Raw genomic sequence first — 23,136 nt, forward strand, 5'->3', positions numbered from 1 at the left:
TCATCACTCCAGAGAACGCATTTCCACTGCTCCAGAGTTCAATGGCGGCGAGCTATACATAACTGAAAACGACCCTTGGCATTGCGTATGGTGATCTTAGGCTTGTGTGAAGCTTTTTGGCCATAGAAACCCATTATGACGTTGCTTCCGGAGGCAGTTTGGAATTTGGTAATGAGTGTTGCAACCGAGGACAGACGATTTTTACGCTCTACGCTCCTCAGCACTTGGTGGTCCCTTTCTGTGAGCTTGTGTGGCCTACTACTTTGTGGCTGAGCCGTTGTTACTCCTAGAGGTTTCCACTTCACAATAACAGCACTTACAGTTGGCCGGTACAGCTCTAGCTGGGCAGAAATGTAACTAACTGACTTGTTGGAAAGGTGGCATCCTATGACGGTGCCACGTTGAAAGTCACAGAGCTCTTGCTTTTAGGCTTCCTATCAAGTAATTGCAGATCAGTGATTAACTCAAGGGAGTCCAAAAGGATACAAGTATTAAAACCAGGCTTAATACAGTGCCTTCAGAAAGTAGTCATACCCAATTGTAAAAATATGAATGGTTTTAAAGTCCTAAAATGAGGAACAAAGTGACTGAAAAGGGAATAGAACACTGAAGAACTGAATTTGCCATAATACAAATGGTGTTTTCCAATTGTTTGTAGGCTCTCCAAGCTGGACAAGCCAGACCTGATCTAGAGATTGTGGGTGTTTGACAAAAGAAATAGTTCAAATTAATCAAAATACATTCCCCATTCTAGATTGAAGTCAAACTTCTAAGTTTACTGTAGTAACCAGAGGGTGTTCCAATGTTACAGATCTTTCCTGTTGGTGGCGGAGTACCTGTAAGTAACCATAGCAACATAGTGAAATACTGTACATGTTAGTGCTGTTGATTTAGTTATGCTACACCAGTGAATCTCACAATAATCTCAGTCAATATCAAAGATGTTGGGGCGGCAGGTTGTCTGGTGGTTAGAGTGTTGGGCCAATAACCAACGGTTGCTGGATCGAATCCCCGAGCTGACAAGGTAAAAATCTGTTGTTCTGCCCCTGAACAAGGCAGTTAGCCCACTGTTCTCCAGTAGACTGTCACTGTAAAGAAGAATTTGTGCTTAACTGACTTGCCTAGTTAAATAAAGGTAAAATAAAAATGGTTCACTATCAGAATTCAGAAAATCACGATGAAAGTGCGTGTGTGTCAATCAATAGTCGGGTGGTTTCCTCAAACAGGAGATCCCTCAGCCAGGAGAGCGTTGAGATTATGAGTGATCATCACCCCCATTAATGTACGGTACACAGTACGACAAATGTATTGTGTGTCTGCTTGATTGGATCTATGACTCAATCCCTTTCTCTCCTCTCCTCCCGTACCTTCCCTTCAGCATCCAGGTTGCCCCACCTCCGCCTGCTCCTGCTGCACCTGCCAGTGTCAGACCAAATACCGATCTGCCTTTATGTCTACAACAAACAGTAGATCAGGTGGCATTTTGAACATATTTGAAAGAAGTCCTGCTGAGACTGAGGCTGTACTAACATGGACACCGTGCATACGTTCATATAGGAGCTACTGTGAAAGACTCTCACTCAATCATGTTCAAAAACAAAGATAAAATATATATATATATACTATACTATATATATATATATATATATATAGTGTAATACAAAGGTGGTTGTTGATCATGGACTTTGGCTAGTAAGTCCATGTCATTTTAAAATGAAAAATACTGATTTCCAATATGTTATAGTGGGTTACTTTAAAGATACTGTCAAAAAAGCTGGGAACAGTGTCTTCAACCATTCATTTAGCCATTGTGAGGTGAAGTGAAACATCTGTTCAAATAGGAGTGCTGATTGGTTAATTGGCAACCACTGTCATTGCAGACTCATACATCCGATGAGGAAGATGAATAGAGATGTAAGACATTTGCTCTACCATATGACACACACATGTATTGCCATATTTAAGCTCATTAACCGTTCTGTCACAGAGCAATGCAATAGGCTTGATAATGTTGTTTGGTGCTCCAGTAGCTTTGTTTGATTGTGCTCAGTTTTTTGTATTATTGTGTAAAATCTACAGTACATTCTAAATTCATAAGATCTACATTATCATACCTCCTGTGGTTAAATCTTAGAGACTCAGAGAAGCTTTGTAAGAAGACTGTTGACTTTGCACTTACATGTATTTCTGTTTTTTCAATCCCCCATTTTTTACTCTTTCAGATTACCAATACTTGGAGATCTACAATACCCTTCGATGAACAACAATGTCCTTCAACTCCACAGCTGCTCTTAGTGTCCTAGATTGATTCAGTATATGCATTGCTTAACCCAGCAATTAACATAGAGTAACATGGTGCTGAACCGATGGCTTGATGCATGAAAGCTGTGTGTACTTGTTTGTACCTGGCAGAATAATGTTAATAAAACCCCCAGAATGTTTTGCCAACCTTCTCCATACCATGCCTCAAATTTCTTTCTTGTCTCTGCTTGTTAGTCTGTGCCATTGATGACATTCAGCATTCAAATAATTCCATCGAGTACGCATTGTTGGAACAATGTTGTCAATTTCCTAAACAGTGTAAACAAGACACAAAACTCAGTGTCGTAAATTTTCCAAATGTTGTTACATTCTCAAAACAATATGATACTATAAAAACTATAGGACACCCTGAAAAACTGCAAATACATCCATAAAAAGAACAACATGGCCTGTAAAAAGATGAACACAACCATACATACACTATATATACAAAAGTCTGTGGACAACCATTCAAATGAGTGGATTTGGCTATTTCAGCTGCAACCATTGCTGGCAGGTGAATAAAATCAAGCACACAGCCATGCAATCTCCATAGACAAACATTGGCAGTAAAATGGCCTTACTGAAGGGCTCAGTGACTTTCAACATGGCACTGTCATAGGATGCCACCTTTCCAGCAAGTCAGTTTGTCAAATTTCTGCCCTGCTAGAGCTTCCCCGGTCAACTGTAAGTGCTGTTATTGTGAAGTGGAAACATCTTGGAGCAACAATGGATCAGCCGCGAAGTGGTCGGCCACACAAGCGTACAGAACGGGACAGCCGAGTGCTGAAGCGCTTAACGCAAAATCTTCTGTCCTCGGTTGCAACATTCACTACCGAGTTCCAAACTGCCTCTGGAAGCAACGTCAGCACAAGAACTGTTCGTCGGGAGCTTCATGAAATGGGTTTCCATGTCCAAGCAGCACCATGCACAATGCCAAGCGTCAGCTGGAGTGGTGTAAAGCTTGGCTCCATTGGACTCTGGAGCTGTGGAAACGCATTCTCTGGAGTGATGATTCACACTTCACCATCTGGCTGTCCGACGGACGAATCTGGGTTTGGCCAGGAGAACGCTACCTGCCCCAATGCATAGTGCCAACTGTAAAGTTTGGTGGAGGAAGAATAATGGTCTGGGGCTGTTTTTCATGAGATGGGCTAGGCCCTTTAGTTCCAGTGAAGGGAAATCTTAACACTACAGCATTCAATGACATTCTAGACGATTCTGTGCTTCCGACTTTGTGGCAGCAGTTTGGAGAAGGCCCTTTCCTGTTTTAGAATGACACTGACCCCGTGCACAAAGAGAGGTCCATACAGTCATTTTAGAAGTCACTTCTGTTTTTGTTAACAAGATAAAAAATAAAATAAATCAACAAAAGTCAGATTTAAAATGTTATCATATAGTGAGGATAAGACAATTAGGTGGAATACTATGACTCTGTGTTGTTAGTTTTGCGAAGAAATAACATACATCCTTCGCTTTAGATAGACTGATCTATACACAAAGTAAACAGCAGTATCGGATCAACTTGCACAAGGTTAAACTTCTCCACATTATACACGTGTACATTCACAGCCCAGGAGGCTTCTCAGTCTGCTGATGGGAGGACGGCTAACAATAATGGCTAGAATGGTGTGGAAAAACGTGTTTGATGTGTTCGATACCATTCCATTGACTCTGTTCCAGCCACTACTATGATTATTTTTGGCCTAACTGCTATTAGCCCACACAAACGCATAACAGATTCACTACATTGTACAACAGATAGTCCCTCCCAAATAATCTAAAGGAAGTTAGTTCTGAAGTATCTTCCCAATTTTTATTACATTTTTGACATGTATTTAACCCCTTATTTTTGGCACTAAACAGTCTCAATATACAGTATGCTTCCATTCATTTTTTCAACTGGTACCGGGGAACCTTCAGACTAGTCTTGTGAGGCCTGTGGGTGTTCTAGAGCAAAACAACCGACATGTACATGTTTGTTCAGATGCTGCAGACAGAAGTTGTCAGATTGGCTGTATCGAATTCAGACAAGCCCCAGACGCTTGTGGAGAGCAAAACAGGGAAAAAACTTGCCATACAAAACATGGTTATATAAAAATCTGTCCGTTTAAACTAGAGATATCAGATTTGGATGCGTCTCAATCCACTGCATCCACCGATGTCGCACTTCTGCATCTGATGTGAAAGGTGACAGAGCAAATAGCGGTGTTTGTCAGACCATGAGACAAGGTTTGGCCTAAAAACTATTATGACCACTCTATGAAAAGATGAGACTCTCACTAACAGGATGGTGTTATCAATTGGATTGGTAATAAACGTTAGCAACTTACAGTAAACTTGATGTTGCATTGTGTTGTTATTTAAGAAATCTTTAATTAATTGTTGTTGAATATGGTTTGTTTGCTAGAATTTCACACAGGGAAATAAAAATCTTGTTACATACACACTCAAAGTATTAAAACACTACAGCTGACGCTTTGAAAGAAGGTCAAAGATTACAGCAACCAAGCAGGTTACACACTTAAAGACTGTACAATATCATAGGATATAGCAATATCATCATACAATATAATTGGATTCATCAAATTCACTGACTACATGTGGATTGAATTCAAACGTACCAAATAATATTCTCTGTTTGCAATAAGATATGATGTGCTTTCCAGTAAATGTGCTGAAGTGTGCACTATTGCAGACAGTGTAATTATCCATGCCCTGCGTTTATGATTACTATACTATATCTGACCACTGTCATTTACCAAAGCTCACGACTAGACAGCCACATTTTCATTCTCTATGTAGTGTCACAGCAGGTCGATGTTGGTTGGCTGAAATCTCAGCTGACACTGTTTAAAAGCAGAGACAGACCTCTGCACTGTATGACCCTCCATATTCCTCATCTACACTGGTATCACCAAAGGTAATGTGGCTAGAACTTGTCTATTTAAAATGCATTTTATCTGGATGTTGTACAACGTAATGGTTTGGGATTCTTTATTCTTATGAATTTACAGAACGCTTTGGGTGCCTAAGGATTCACACAGCAAAATTGCAAGTGTTAACTTTAATAGAGTTAAATTTAACAATCAAAGTGTCTCTATAGTGTCCCACACTACACAGAGTTATTGTTAGACTTTTATAAGTGTTAAAGACTTTAAGACTTTCACAGAATTTCTGTAAGAAACACTGGTTATTGTTGCAGTAATTCAAAACTGGTGTTCAGTGTTAAAATGTGTCAAATGTAATAGAGTTGACTACTTTTTGACACTGGAGGGTGTTAACTTAACATAACTTAACTCTCTTTCATGTGCAAGGTTCTCCTATGAAAATGAAGATCACCATTATGTGCCTTTGTTTGGCCAGCTCAATATCTGCTGCTCCTGTAAGTTTGAAAAAATGGGCAAGGAAAACTTTACTACTGTATTTCACAAGAATAGGAATTTGAATACGCATAGAAAGTGGATGCGCAAGGGTGCGCGTCACAATGGAAAAAATGTAAACAACTGGAGACACCCTCGTCATTTTTGGAGACAGGTTATTGACATGGCATCGCTACGGTAGCTAGTTCATAAGCAATTGTTGACTAACTGTTAATACTTTGAACTGGCTAGCTAATAGTCTTGACAAACTGTGTGGTAAAACAATTCACTTAGCCTATTAGTTAATTACCTTTTGAAATTCTATGACGTCTTCACTTTCCAAGCGTATCATGATCTATTTCCAGAATCTGGACTTAAAAGAACATAGTTGGGTGTTAAGAGTTCAGAGCACATTATTCACGTCTCATTTTCCACTGTGTGTCTGTCACCAGTGTGTCATTTCTTTAAATTAACTATGGCTTTGTCAAAAATTGTGATTGTTTAGTATTTGTTCAAAATTCACAGCATCACCCTTTCTTCAATTTCTTGCACCACTATGGGGGTCCAAGGCAATCAGGACCACCCACACAAGTAAGAACAAATGCATATTGTAATATTCTACTGCATTCTGTTGGTCACCTTCTTTCTTAGGTGTTGTTCAACATATTATGAAACAAAACATAACATGAGAAGATTAAGTACTGAAATTAATTTCAGGACACTTCTGTTTCTTTGACCTTTGACCCAAGTGTTTAATCCCCAGGTGAATGAAGTCCTCTCCCCAGCAGGCCAGCCTTACCCTCAGCCTGGACTCAACGGCCCTGTCAGCATGGAAATAGTACGCTCTTATATCATCTTCACTATGAGAACTCTATTAGACCTCTCTAAAATGATATGATCGAAGTATTGTCTCTATAGTGACTTAATGAATTACTTAGCAATTACTTTAGTTATTACTTACTTAATTATTTACTTTCACTTGACTTATCACTTGCCTATTTAATTCAGACTGTGATGAGTAATCCTCTTGAACTTTAGCAGTTACACTGGAGTTTTGTCTTAATTACATAGTACAGTCATTTCATTTATTTGTAATTTTTAACTGTTTTGTTTGTTTTACTTTATATATCAGGTGTTTCCACAGAGATTCCCTGGCATGTCTAATGGTGGCCAGATCAATGGACCAGTAAATACTATAGATACTACTAAAACATACTTCACCATCTTTAATATATCAACCATTCGCCACATTGAACATTCATTTTAACTTTCCACTTTCTTTTCTTTCAGCAGTCCTATCCCTCTCAAGCCTTCATCAAATATTCCCTACCTAAGGGCCCAGGAGGAAAGAGTGTTGAAATTGTAAGTGTTGTCTCAAGTTGAGTTACTTATCCCTCCTCAGAATAAAAGGTGTTGTAGTATGTGAAGAGGTCTATCTCTTCAATTACAGCTATATGAAATGTGATAGGGATGATTTAAGTTCAGTTGACTCATTACTTTAAGTGGGTAAAGTTATGACATGGTACATTCCAAACTGGACAGCAGGAAATGAGGGTTGTTATACTGTATGTGTTTTGTAAGAGAACCCATCCATTGAATATTTTACTAAAGAACAGATCACATTGAATGTATTTTATCTATACTGCAGTAGTTTAATGATTGTTTCTCTGTTTCTTTTTTCCCTATTTTAAAGTACTACCCCTATGACTTTGCGCAGCAAATGGTAAATCCTGATATCATTTATTTTTTTACAACCATTAATTTTATTTCAGTGGGACCTGGATCAGAGTAGGTGAGCAGAATTTAGCGGTTTGAAATCCAGGGCATCCCTCATGGAGCGGTGCTCACACACAACTCCTGCGCTCCACGTCCTTTCCAACACTCTCTCTGCTAAAATCCGCTCTGCACGCACAAGAAAAAAAAATGCTGCTCCAAATTTAACCAACACCCATTCATTTTGGTGACTAACTGGACCTACCATTTGGTTTTGAAGTATTGAAACCCGATCAAATGATTTTAATGAAAATGTCATATTAACCTGCATATAAACACTGTAAATAGGTCAAGAGCCAGACAGGGAGCCTAAAATATATTATTTAGGCTAGATTATTTCAATTATTTCCAGGCTATAGCCTACAAATAAATACATTTTGAAGTATTTGGGAGTGCGACAGAGTAGTGTGGTACAGACATAAAGCACTCAGCATTTAAACAACATTTCCTTATATTAAATCATTATGGCCTATACATTGCGCATATAGGCTGTGACTTACTTAGAATTAATTACAAATTAAACAAAAAATACGTATTGCTGCCTTTGAATTCATTTTTAAAATATTTTTTTTTGAAACACAAGTTTGGCCAGTCTGTGGCTTCAGGCTCATGCGACTGTGTGTGGAGAGCAGGACAGTAGCGGAGAATATCCTATCAACACTTGCAGAGCCACTGAGGATGCTAAACACCCTTTTGGCCACTTTTCCTTGACTGGGCAGAGATACAGAGTTGCTTTTAAATTTTTCTATAGGTAGTTGTAAAGGTTTTTAGGCAACATAACCCAATCAAAATGAAAAGCTCCTTGAACGCCAGGCATATTGGGCCATAATCAATTTTTGCCTATTGATTCGATAATATAACAAAAAGGAACGAAATGTTTAAGTGATCTGATTTGTAGTTTATAAATACTTTGCTACAATGACACACTTAGTTTTCTACCCACCTCCTTCCTTACTTTTATCATATGCACGTAGTAAGTACACCATCATATACATATAAACACATACGTATACACTGACCTGGATATATCAAGTTAAATATAAATAATATGTTTAATCTGGTGTAAACATTTGTATCTTAGTTAATCCATTCTGTCTTTAAAGGAAGATTGAGTTTGATGTTGGAATTTATGTATTTATTTGCTTTATTTTTGTTTTATCTTTTCGCATCTGTTCCCATATGAATATCAACCACAAACTGTGCCACAGCCAAGACCCAATGTAGGACATCCTTTTCTTGGCCTTTAGTTATTGTAATGGGTGCAAAGATTTACACGTTTCCTTGATTACATATGCTATAGAGCAGGGGGCAAATTGGGGTATTGTGGCCAAATCTCAAAATATATCCGATTTTAATTAATTTTTTATTTTTATGAATATTGCTAGCAACAACGGATTAAACAAATTTTGGAGAAAGGATCAGTGGAAAGAGTTTAGATGGTGCAATATAATGCAATGTAATATTATTAGCCACAATGTATGTTCTTTAGCCGTATATGCGCAACATGGGCCTGGGAGGCTCAAAGGGATATTTGTATCCACAGTAGTCATCAATTATAAAAATGTTCAACTAAATTCTTCTTGTATTTCCCTAAATGTTTGTTTTGAACATAATTCACTGTAATTTAAGTTATAAAATTGCTAAATGTTACCCCTGCCCCAACAAAACATTTATAGGGTTATTTCGAAATTAACTTTAAAACTGCAACATGCAAAGTGGGGGCATTTAAAATGTTATTTCCAGGGTGAGGTTATTTCCAGGGTCAGAGACTTAGTCCGGCCATACACTGCAGAAGTCATAGTAAAACTCCTTGAATGATATTTTTATTGAACTCTAAAGACTTGTGTTCTAATGTTATGAGGGGGTCCCTCATAAATGTGTTATCACAAAAGGTGTCCCAGATGCAAAAAGTTTGGAAACCCCTGCTCTAGTGTCCAAGACGACAATTGCTCTTTTTTTCTGCAGATCCCATTCCCACCATACAACTCCCAGCTTCCTCATTCCCAGGATCCTTTGCAGCCAGCTCAGCAGGAGCAGACAGTGCAGACAGGCCAGGTTGGAAGGCTAGAACTCTATCTATCATAACTATATCTACAACTCCTTTACTGAACACCATTTGCAAGTGATTTACCTTATTTTCTCCTACTCTTTTACTATATGTCATCTGTGGTTTAAGGAATACAACAATGACAGTGAACTTTTGACTGAAATACAACACCTTTCCTGAACATAGTGTTCAAGTGATTTACGTTTTTTCTACCTACACTTTTTCAAGATGTCATCTATAGCTTAGGGGGAATCCAAGAATGACAGTGACATTTTTCTTGGTCCACAGGTACCTCATGTGCAACCATAGAATGGAAACTGAATGTAAGTCTTAATTATGCTGTAAAGTCCATTGACAACAAAATGAAGACACAATATATTTTGTTCAATACATTATTCCTGCTGTTCTTTTAGTTACCAGCTTGAAGGAAGTACAAAGTCTGCCGACCCAGAGAAGACCAGATGATTTGCTGCTTCAATATGGCCTTTTGATATTAATTGGGGTATTTACAGTAGTATGGTTATGAGTATCAATGTAGAGTGCACTGTTAATCTACTGTCCTTTAGAGTTTTTCCCCTTGAAGTTTCTAGCGAAAGCTATTGTAATGAGTATAGTAACCATCCATCATTGATATTGCAGTAGGCAATTATGCCTTACAATTTTTTTTTGCTACATTTAATTTAAGCCATGTATTTTAGTAAAGGCAATTAAAGTATGTTTACAAGCAATCATTGAGTGTTTTCCCTGTATAATGTATTTGTGTGAATTTGAAGAGTAGAATAAGTTATTTGATTAAACAGTTCATTTTATTAAATTATTCTTTAACAGTACAATATTTGTAGATGTTCACTTCAAGTGGACAGTGTGGATCGATGGATATCTGTTGATTATGACAATGTCCATTCGTTTATAGTTCCCTCTTACTTTACTGCAAAAGGAGTTACCAGTAACTGTAACGCTTCATGGCCATAAAAGTAAAAAATATATAATAAAGTTTTAAATTTGAACAGTCATATCACAGGGAATAAATCGTTTTTCCCAGCATTTTTCTTTTGCTTTTGCTAAGCTTTATATTAGGATATTTTGACTATATAGAATAAGCATTGAATGTCACTGCAAAATACATTTCACTGCATAGGCCTCCAAATCAACATAAATATATATTGTGTATTGTAGAGTAACAGAATTGCAATCTAAAAGAAAGTGTTCTGGGTCCTACAGTAGGTATCTTAGGCTTGTGTGCAGCTTTTAGCCATAGAAACCCATTCTGACGTTGCTTCCAGAGGCAGTTTGGAATTCGGTAATGAGTGTTGCAACGCTCTACGCACTTCAGCACTCGGCGGTCTCTTTCTGTGAGCTTGTGTGGCCTACCACTTCGTGGCTGAGCAGTTGTTACTCCTAAAGGTTTCCACTTCACAATAACAGCACTTACAGTTGGCCTGTACAGCTCTAGCTGGGCAGAAATTTGACTAACTGACATGTTGGAAAGGTGGCATCCTAGGACGGTGCCACATTGGAAGTCACTGAGCTCTTGCTTTTAGGCTTCTTATCAAGTAATTTAAGATCAGTGATTAACTCAAGTAAGGGAGTCAGAAAGGATACAAGTATTAAAACCAGGCCTAATACTGTACCTTCAGAAAGTAGTCATACCCCACATTTTACAGCCTGAATTCAAAATGGATTAAATATATATTTTTACAATATATATCTACACAGAATACCTCATAATCACAAAGGGAAATTATGGTTTTAGAAATGCAAATTTATTGAAAATGAAATACTGAAATATCTCGTTTACATAAGTATTCACATCCCTGAGTCAATACATGTTAGAACCACCTTTTGCAGTGATTACAGCTGTGAGACTTTCAGGGTAAGTCTCTAAGAGCTTTGCACACCTGGGTTGTACAATATTTGCACACTATTCATTTTGAAATTATTCAGTCGCTGTCATTGCTACACAGTCATTTTCAAGTCTTGCTATAGATTTACAAAATGGTCAAAACAGTAACTAGGCCACTCAGGAACATTCAATGTCATTTAAGAAAGCAATTCCACTGTATATTTGGCTTTGTGTTTTAGGTTTTTGTCATGCTAAAAGGTTAACTTGTCTGTTGGAATGCAAAAAAAACTCCCTAATCCTTGCCAATGACAAGCATACCCAAAACATGATGCAGCCATCACCATGCTTGAAAATATGAAGAGTGGTACTCAATGATGTGTTCTGTTGGATTTTCCCCAAACATAACGCTTTGTATTCAGGACATAAAGTTAATTTCTTTGCCACATATTTTTTCAGATTTACATAAGTGCCTTTTTTGCAAACAGGATGCATTCTTTTAAATATTTGTATTCTATACAGATTTCCTCCTTGCTGCACTACTAAAGGTAATGTATTAGAATTAATCGCTGATTCCCTGTTTAGCTTCAATATTTGTCAACGCAGAAGGGAAAATAAACTAGAGAAAACTACTTCAGAAAGTTGTATCCTGCCAGTTCCAGGAAGGACTTGACCTGTGTCTTGGTGCGTTGAATGGGCCAGTCACGCACCGCATGAACCTTCCTCTCCTGGGGCTTGACGTTCCCCCATCCGATCAAATACCCCATGTACTCCACCTCCTCGAAACCTAGTTTGCACTTCTTGGGGTTCGCGGTCAAGACAATTAGACAAGACAATTAGGTGGAATACTATGACTCTGTGTTGTTAGTTTTGCGAAGAAATAACATACATCCTTCACTTTAGATAGACTGATCTATACACAAAGTAAACAGCAGTATCGGATCAACTTGCACAAGGTTAAACTTCTCCACATTATACACGTGAACATTCACAGCCCAGGAGGCTTCTCAGTCTGCTGATGGGAGGACGGCTAACAATAATGGCTAGAACGGAGCGGAAAAACGTGTTTGATGTGTTCGATACCATTCCATTGACTCCGTTCCAGCCACTACTATGATTATTTTTGGCCTAACTGCTATTAGCCCATACAAACGCATAACAGATTCACTACATTGTACAACAGATAGTCCCTCCCAAATAATCTAAAGGAAGTTAGTTCTGAAGTATCTTCCCAATTTTTATTACATTTTTGACATGTATTTAACCCCTTATTTTTGGCACTAAACAGTCTCAATATACAGTATGCTTCCATTAATTTTTTCAACTGGTACCGGGGAACCTTCAGACTAGTCTTGTGAGGCCTGTGGGCGTTCTAGAGCAAAACAACCGACATGTACATGTTTGTTCAGATGCTGCAGACAGAAGTTGTCAGATTGGCTGTATCGACTTCAGACAAGCCCCAGACGCTTGTGGAGAGCAAAACAGAGAACAAACTTGCCATACAAAACATGGTTATATAAAAATCTGTCCGTTTAAACTAGAGATATCAGATTTGGATGCGTCTCAATCCACTGCATCCACCGATGTCGCACTTCTGCATCTGATGTGAAAGGTGACAGAGCAAATAGCGGTGTTTGTCAGACCATGAGACAAGGTTTGGCCTAAAAACTATTATGACCACTCTATGAATGTCACGCCCTGACGAGGTGAACTCTTCTATTTTGGTCAGGGTGTGGCATTTCTATAGTTTATTTTCTATGTTTTTGGTATAGCCTTGCTTTGGGGCGTATTTCTATGTTTGGTTCTGTCGATTCCCAATCAGAGACAGCTGTCGCTAGTTGCCTCTGATTGGGGAATCATATTTAAGTTCCTTTTCCCCCGACGATGTTTGTGGGTTGTTGTCTCTTTTGTTTGAGCAGTAACGATACGTTTTATTCTCTGTTTTGACCGTGTTATTTCAGTCTGTAATAAATAACATGTGTTCGCTCCCAGCTGCGCCTTGGTCCACTTCTTCCTTCCTGCACGACGATCGTTACAGAACAACCCACCAAACCAGGACCAAGCAGCAGAGGAACGAAGAGGAAGGATGGACATGGGCCGAGTTAAGGAGGAGCATTTCCAGGGCGATGGAAGAGTTTAGGGAGACCGAGAGGCATCCCCAATAATTTTTTAGGGGGGGGCACAAGGGCTGTTTGACGGGGCAGGAGCTGCCCGCCAGTCAACAGTCACCAGAGCTGCCCGCCAGTCAACAGTCGTCGGAGCTGCCCGCCAGTCAACAGTCGTCGGAGCTGCCCGCCAGTCAACAGTCGTCGGAGCTGCCCGCCAGTCAACAGTCGCCGGAGTGGTCAGACTGCGCTGAACTGCCGGAGTGGCCAGACTGCGCTGAACTGCCGGAGTGGCCAGACTGCGGTGAACTGCCGGAGTGGCCAGACTGCGCTGAACTGCCGGAGTGGCCAGACTGCGCTGAACTGCCGGAGTGGCCAGACTGCGCTGAACTGCCGGAGTGGCCAGACTGCCCTGAACTGCCGGAGTGGCCAGACTGCCCTGAACTGCCGGAGTGGCCAGACTGCCCAGACTGTCCCGAGCTGCCAGGCGTCCCCAGTCCAGTCCGGCCCGTCCCTGTCCCCCGCACCAGGTTAGTGGTGCGTGTCCACAGTCCTGTCCGGCCCATCCCTGCTCCCCGCACCAGGTTAGTGGTGCGTGTCCACAGTCCAGTCCGGCCCATCCCTGCTCCCCGCACCAAGCCAGTGGTGCGTGTCCCCAGTCCAGTCCATCCCGTCCCTGCTCCCCGCACCAGGTTAGTGGTGCGTGTCCACAGTCCAGTCCGGCCCGTCCCTGCTCCCCGCACCAAGCCAGTGGTGCGAGTCCCCAGTCCTGTCCGGCCCATTCCTGCTCCCCGCACCAGGTTAGTGGTGCGTGTCCACAGTCCTGTCCGGCCCATCCCGGCTCCCCGCACCAAGCCGGTGGTGCGTGTCCCCAGTCCAGTCCGGCCCGTCCCTGCTCCCCGCACCAGGTTGGTGGTGCGTGTCCCCAGGCCAGTCCGGCCCGTCCCTGCTCCCCGCACCAGGTTGGTGGTGCGTGTCCCCGGTCCTGTCCGGCCCGTCCCTGTTCCCAGCACCAGGCCCACGGCGCGTGTCCACAGTCCGGCACGGCCTGTGTCCGGTCCACCGGTGACCAGTCCTGTTCCGGTCGGCGGCTCCACTCCGGAGCCTGAGCATGCCGCTCCACCGTGGTCCAGTCCGGGCCAGAGGGGTAGGGCTAGGGTGGAGGCAGGGGGAGAAACACGCCCGGGGCCAGAGCCTCCACCGAGGGTGAGGCGCCCATCCAGGTCCACCCCCTAATAGACTTTAGGTTGGTGCGCCGGGAGTACGCACCGTTGGAGGGGGGGTACTGTCACGCCCTGACCAGGTGAACTCTTCTATTTTGGTCAGGGTGTGGCATTTCTATAGTTTATTTTCTATGTTTTTGGTATAGCCTTGCTTTGGGGCGTATTTCTATGTTTGGTTCTGTCGATTCCCAATCAGAGACAGCTGTCGCTAGTTGCCTCTGATTGGGGAATCATATTTAAGTTCCTTTTCCCCCGACGATGTTTGTGGGTTGTTGTCTCTTTTGTTTGAGCAGTAACGATACGTTTTATTCTCTGTTTTGACCGTGTTATTTCAGTCTGTAATAAATAACATGTGTTCGCTCCCAGCTGCGCCTTGGTCCACTTCTTCCTTCCTGCACGACGATCGTTACAATGAAAAGATGAGACTCTCACTAACAGGATGGTGTTATCAATTGGATTGGTAATAAACGTTAGCAACTTACAGTAAACTTGATGTTGCATTGTGTTGTTATTTAAGAAATCTTTAATTAATTGTTGTTGAATATGGTTTGTTTGCTAGAATTTCACACAGGGAAATAAAAATCTTGTTACATACACACTCAAAGTATTAAAACACTACAGCTGACGCTTTGAAAGAAGGTCAAAGATTACAGCAACCAAGCAGGTTACACACTTAAAGACTGTACAATATCATAGGATATAGCAATATCATCATACAATATAATTGGATTCATCAAATTCACTGACTACATGTGGATTGAATTCAAACGTACCAAATAATATTCTCTGTTTGCAATAAGATATGATGTGCTTTCCAGTAAATGTGCTGAAGTGTGCACTATTGCAGACAGTGTAATTATCCATGCCCTGCATTTATGATTACTATACTATATCTGACCACTGTCATTTACCAAAGCTCACGACTAGACAGCCACATTTTCATTCTCTATGTAGTGTCACAGCAGGTCGATGTTGGTTGGCTGAAATCTCAGCTGACACTGTTTAAAAGCAGAGACAGACCTCTGCACTGTATGACCCTCCATATTCCTCATCTACACTGATATCACCAAAGGTAATGTGGCTAGAACTTGTCTATTTAAAATGCATTTTATCTGGATGTTGTACAACGTAATGGTTTGGGATTCTTTATTCTTATGAATTTACAGAACGCTTTGGGTGCCTAAGGATTCACACAGCAAAATTGCAAGTGTTAACTTTAATAGAGTTAAATTTAACAATCAAAGTGTCTCTATAGTGTCCCACACTACACAGAGTTATTGTTAGACTTTTATAAGTGTTAAAGACTTTAAGACTTTCACAGAATTTCTGTAAGAAACACTGGTTATTGTTGCAGTAATTCAACACTGGTGTTCAGTGTTAAAATGTGTCAAATGTAATAGAGTTGACTACTTTTTGACACTGGAGGGTGTTAACTTAACATTATACCTCTCTTTCATGTGCAAGGTTCTCCTCTGAAAATGAAGATCACCATTATGTGCCTTTGTTTGGCCAGCTCAATATCTGCTGCTCCTGTAAGTTTGAAAAAATGGGCAAGGAAAACTTTACTACTGTATTTCACAAGAATAGGAATTTGAATACGCATAGAAAGTGGATGCGCAAGGGTGCGCGTCACAATGGAAAAAATGTAAACAACTGGAGACACCCTCGTCATTTTTGGAGACAGGTTATTGACATGGCATCGCTACGGTAGCTAGTTCATAAGCAATTGTTGACTAACTGTTAATACTTTGAACTGGCTAGCTAATAGTCTTGACAAACTGTGTGGTAAAACAATTCACTTAGCCTATTAGTTAATTACCTTTTGAAATTCTATGACGTCTTCACTTTCCAAGCGTATCATGATCTATTTCCAGAATCTGGACTTAAAAGAACATAGTTGGGTGTTAAGAGTTCAGAGCACATTATTCACGTCTCATTTTCCACTGTGTGTCTGTCACCAGTGTGTCATTTCTTTAAATTAACTATGGCTTTGTCAAAAATTGTGATTGTTTAGTATTTGTTCAAAATTCACAGCATCACCCTTTCTTCAATTTCTTGCACCACTATGGGGGTCCAAGGCAATCAGGACCACCCACACAAGTAAGAACAAATGCATATTGTAATATTCTACTGCATTCTGTTGGTCACCTTCTTTCTTAGGTGTTGTTCAACATATTATGAAACAAAACATAACATGAGAAGATTAAGTACTGAAATTAATTTCAGGACACTTCTGTTTCTTTGACCTTTGACCCAAGTGTTTAATCCCCAGGTGAATGAAGTCCTCTCCCCAGCAGGCCAGCCTTACCCTCAGCCTGGACTCAACGGCCCTGTCAGCATGGAAATAGTACGCTCTTATATCATCTTCACTATGAGAACTCTATTAGACCTCTCTAAAATGATATGATCGAAGTATTGTCTCTATAGTGACTTAATGAATTACTTAGCAATTACTTTAGTTATTACTTACTTAATTATTTACTTTCACTTGACTTATCACTTGCCTATTTAATTCAGACTGTGATGAGTAATCCTCTTGAACTTTAGCATTTACACTGGAGTTTTGTCTTAATTACATAGTACAGTCATTTCATTTATTTGTAATTTTTAACTGTTTTGTTTGTTTTACTTTATATATCAGGTGTTTCCACAGAGATTCCCTGGCATGTCTAATGGTGGCCAGATCAATGGACCAGTAAATACTATAGATACTACTAAAACATACTTCACCATCTTTAATATATCAACCATTCGCCACATTGAACATTCATTTTAACTTTCCGCTTTCTTTTCTTTCAGCAGTCCTATCCCTCTCAAGCCTTCATCAAATATTCCCTACCTAAGGGCCCAGGAGGAAAGAGTGTTGAAATTGTAAGTGTTGTCTCAAGTTGAGTTACTTATCCCTCCTCAGAATAAAAGTTGTTGTAGTATGTGAAGAGGTCTATCTCTTCAATTACAGCTATATGAAATGTGATAGGCATGATTTAAGTTCAGTTGACTCATGTGGGTAAAGTTATGACATGGTACATTCCAAACCGCACAGCAGGAAATGAGGGTTGTTATACTGTATGTGTTTTGGAAGAGAACCCATCCATTTAATATTTTACTAAAGAACAGATCACATTGAATGTATTTCATCTATACTGCAGTAGTTTAATGATTGTTTCTCTGTTTCTTTTTCCCCTATTTTAAAGTACTACCCATTTGACTTTGCGCAGCAAATGGTAAATCCTGATATCATTTACTTTTTTACAACCATTAATTTTATTTCAGTGGGACCTGGATCAGAGTAGGTGAGCAGAATTTAGCGGTTTGAAATCCAGGGCATCCCTCATGGAGCGGTGCTCACACACAACTCCTGCGCTCCACGTCCGTTCCAACACTCTCTCTGCTAAAATCCGCTCTGCACTCACACACAAGAAAAAAAATGCTGCTCCAAATTTAACCAACACCCATTCATTTTGGTGACTAACTGGACCTACCATTTGGTTTTGAAGTATTGAAACCCGATCAAATGATTTTAATGACATTCATTTGAATAAACATGAAAAGGTGAATGTAAGAAGTGCACATCATTTAAAATAGGCTACATGTCATATTAAACTGCATATAAACACTGTAAATAGGTCAAGAGCCAGACAGGGAGCCTTAAATATATTATTTAGGCTACATTATTTCAATTATTTCCAGGCTATAGCCTACAAATAAATACATTTTGAAGTATTTGGGAGTGCGACAGAGTAGTGTGGTACAGACATAAAGCACTCAACATTTAAACAACATTTCGTTATATTAAATCATTATGGCCTATACATTGCGCATATAGGCTGTGACTTACTTAGAATGAATTACAAATTAAACAAGAAATACGTATTGCTGCCTTTGAATTCATTTTTAGAATATATATTTTTTTGAAACACAAGTTTGGCCAGTCTGTGGCTTCAGGCTCATGCGACTGTGTGTGGAGAGCAGGACAGTAGCGGAGAATATCCTATCCACACTTGCAGAGCCACTGGGGATGCTAAACACCCTTTTGGCCACTCTCGCTTGACTGGGCAGAGATACAGAGTTGCTTTTTGATTTTTCTATAGGTAGTTGTAAAGGTTTTTAGGCAACATAACCCAATCAAAATGAAAAGCTCCTTGAACGCCAGGCATATTGGGCCATAATCAATTATTGCCTATTGATTCGATAATATAAGAAAAATGAACGAAATGTTTAAGTGATCTGATTTGTAGTTTATAAATACTTTGCTACAATCACACACTTAGTTTTCTACCCACCTCCTTCCTTACTTTTAGCATATGCACGTAGTAAGTACACCATCATATAGATATAAACACATACATATACACTGACCTGGATATATCAAGTTAAATATAAATAATATGTTTAATCTGGTGTAAACATTTGTATCTTAGTTAATCCATTCTGTCTTTAAAGGAAGATTGAGTTTGATGTTGGAATTTATGTATTTATTTGCTTTATTTTTGTTTTATCTTTTCACAGCTGTTCCCATATGAATATCAACCACAAACTGTGCCACATCCCTTTCTTGACCTTTAGTTATTGTAATGGGGGCAAAGATGTACACGTTTCCTTGATTACAGATGCTATAGAGCAGGGGCAAAGTGGGGTATTGCGGCCAAATCTCAAAATATATCCGATTTTAATTTATCTTATATTTTTATGAGTATTGCTAGCAACAACAGAAGAAACACATTTTGGAGAAAGGATCAGTAGAAAGAGTTTAGATGGTGCAATATAATGCAATGTAATAATATTATTAGCCACAATTGATGTTCTTTGCCCTTATAGGCACAACATGGGCCTGGGAGGATCACAGGATATTGGTATCCACAGTAGTCATCAATTATAAAAATGTTAAACTAAAATCTTCTTGTATTCCCCTTTGTATTGAACATAATTCACTGTCATTTAAGCTTTACAATTGCAAATGTTATCCCTGCCCCAAAGAAACATTTTCAGAGTTGCAAGAAATTAACTTTAAAACTGCAACATGCAAAGTGGGGGCCTTTAAAATGTTATTTCCAGGGTCAGAGACTTAGTCCGGCCAAACACTGCAGAAGTCATAGTAAAACTGCTTGTATGCTATTTTTATTGAACTCTAAAGTAAGAGTTGTGTTCTAATGTTATGAGTGGGTCCCTCATGAATTTGTTATCTTAAAAGGTGTCCCAGACGCAAAAAGTTTGGAAACACCTGCTCTTGTGTCCAAGACTACAAGTGCTCTTTTTTCTTCAGATCCCATTCCCACCATACAACTCCCAGCTTCCTCATTCCCAGGATCCTTTGCAGCCAGCTGAGCAGGAGCAGACAGTGCAGACAGGCCAGGTTGGAAGGCTAGAACTCTATCTATCATAACTATATCTACAACTCCTTTACTGAACACCATTTGCAAGTGATTTACCTTCTTTTCTCCTACTCTTTTACTATATGTCATCTGTGGTTTAAGGAATACAACAATGACAGTGACATTTTGACTGAAATACAACTCCTTTCTTGAACATAGTATTCAAGTGATTTATGTTTTTTCTACCTACTCTGTTACAAGATGTCATCTATAGCTTAGGGGAATCCAAGAATGACAGTGACATTTTTCTTGGTCCACAGGTACCTCATGTGCAACCATAGAATGGAAACTGAATGTAAGTCTTAATTATGCTGTAAAGTCCTTTGACAAAAAAATGAAGACACAATATATTTTGTTCATTACATTATTCCTGCTGTTCTTTTAGTTACCAGCTTGAAGGAAGTACAAGGTCTGCCGAGCCAGAGAAGACCAGATGATTTGCTGCTTCAATATGGCCTTTTGATATTAATTGGGGTATTTACAGTAGTATGGTTATGAGTATCAATGTAGAGTGCACTGTTAATCTGTCCTTTAGAGTTTTTCCCCTTGAAGTTTCTAGCGAAAGCTATTGTAATGAGTATAGTAAGCATGCGTCATTGATATTGCAGTAGGCAATAGAGAGTATGGGTAGACATTATCTGCCTTACAATCTTTTCTTTGCTACATTTAATTTATGCCATGTATTTTAGTAAAGGCAATTAAAGTATGTTTACAAGCAATCATTGAGTGTTTTCCCTGTATAATGTATTTGTGTGAATTTGAAGAGTAGAATAATTTATTTGATTAAACAGTTCATTTTATTAAATTATTCTTTAACAGTACAATATTTGTAGATGTTCATTTCAAGTGGACACTGTGGATGGATGGATATCTGTTGATAATGACAATGTCCATTAGTTTATAGTTCCCTCTTAATTTACTGCAAAAGGAGTTACCAGTAACTGTAATGCTTCATGGCCATAAAAGTCTAAAATATATAATAAAGTTTTGAATTTGAACAGTCATATCACAGGGAATAAATTATATTTCCCTGCATTTTTATTTTGTGGGTGCTAAGCTTTATAATAGCCTTTTTTGACTGTAGAATAAGCATTGAATGTCACTCCAAAGTAAATTTCACTGCATAGTCCTTCAAATCAACATAAATGTATGGTGTATTGTAGAGTAACAGAAAAGCAAACTAAAAGCAGGTCTTCTGGTTCCTACCAGCCATGTTCAATCAGATCATTGTTCGAAATAAACAAATATGAGAAACATTACTATCAAATCCACTACATGACCAATAGTATGTGGACACCTGCTCTTCTGGACCTCGCTTTCTGCACAGGGAGATTGTCATGCTGAAACAGGAAAGGGCCTTCCCCAAACTGTTGTCACAAAGTTGGAAGCACAGAATCGTCTTGAACGTCCTTGTATGCTGTAGCGTTAAGATTTCCCTTCCCTTTATCTCAGCAGAAAAATTATTATTCTCTTTCTGGTCTAGTCATCCTTCTCCTCATCATCCCCTCCAGGGGTCTACAAGTAAGAACAGGTATATTGTGAGAACACACTCCACTCCTCAAAATAGAATGAGAGACAGGCACCATCTTTTGAACTCCTTTATGGCTGTTCACCTCACAAGTTGTTGCCTACAGTCTTGGATTCTTTACAGCACCCACTATACTAGAATCACTTAAAACTTTCTTTCAGGCATGCCACCAACTGTTCAGCCTATCAGAGTTCACATTGAATGGTAAAAACTCCCTACATACCAACTCGATACTATCACAAACTGATAAAACTCAGACATAATTCATTGAATGCTCAAGCAGTTAAAGAAACAGCATGTCCAGTGTGTCTACAGGTTCTACAATTCTGCCCTCTATGCACCAAAAAACAGATAAGCCTAGTAGTACCATTTTATCATATGGTATCTTATCGTACCTGCGGCAGGGGCTGCTGCAGGGGCTGCCTGTTCAAAACTGAATGGGTAGAACTGGAGGACAAGACAGAAGGTAATGTTTAGGATAGGCCATCTCTATTTCCATCCTTTCTGAGGAAAACCTACTCATGGAGAAGTCAAAGGTTGATACAGTATGTTCTAAGAAGGGTCAGAGTTCAGTGTTCACTCACCACCCTGAGACAAGCTTTACCGGGACCCTGAGGGATGTCACGCTTGATGAAGCCTTAGGATGGGAAGAGCTGTGGGACAGAACAGGAACACATCAATCTTTACATTCCATTATATCTATTGAGACTTTGTTAATGTGTGTAGAATTGCTCATACAGTAGGTAGATATAGTAAACATAACAGAGGCTGGTGTTCCGCAGCTGAGTACACATTCTAAACATCAATAATATCCACAGGTTCCCATTTTCCCACTGTAGGTTTAAACTATAGCATTAATGTAGCATTCAACATTCACTACTTACAGGGCTGGCCCTAGCTTTTGGGCCCCTAACAGAGTTTTGGTTGGCTGGCACTGCCTGGCTACTTGCTAGATGATGGTAAGTGCTGTTGACTGAAAATGATTAAATGTGTCTCAATGACATCTCTATTAAACATTTTCCTTAATTAACCGAATAAGATTTCTGAATAAGACAACTTAACATTCCAGGCTTCTGCTGGGCTTCTAGAGGGATTTGCTGAAACCCAAGGAAGAACAACGTCAAGGTAACTAACATAAAGAGAGACATGCCTTGCTAGGGTTCTCTCGCTCTTCTCTGCGGGGAAATTGAGTCTAATCAAATGAAATCCAATTTTATTAGTCACATGCGTGTAGACCTTACAGTAAAATGCTTACTTACAAGCCCCTAACCAACAATGCAGTAAAAAAAATAAGAATAAGAAATAAAAGTAACAAGTAGTTAAAGAGCAGGAGTAAAATAACAATAGCGAGACAATATACAGGGGGTACCGGTTAGTCAAGGTAATTGAGGTAATATGTACATGTAGTTAGAGTTATTAAAGTGACTATGCATAGATAATAACAGAGAGTAGCAGCGGCGTAAAAGAGGTGGGTGGGGGGCAATGCAAATTAACTTGGTAGCCATTTGATTAGATGTTCAGGAGTCTTATGGCTTGAGGGTAGAAGCTGTTTTGAAGGCTCTCGGACCTAGACTTGGCGCTCCGG

The sequence above is a fragment of the Salmo trutta genome, chromosome 4 (assembly GCF_901001165.1).
Source record: "Salmo trutta chromosome 4, fSalTru1.1, whole genome shotgun sequence".
Lineage (NCBI taxonomy): Eukaryota > Metazoa > Chordata > Actinopteri > Salmoniformes > Salmonidae > Salmo > Salmo trutta.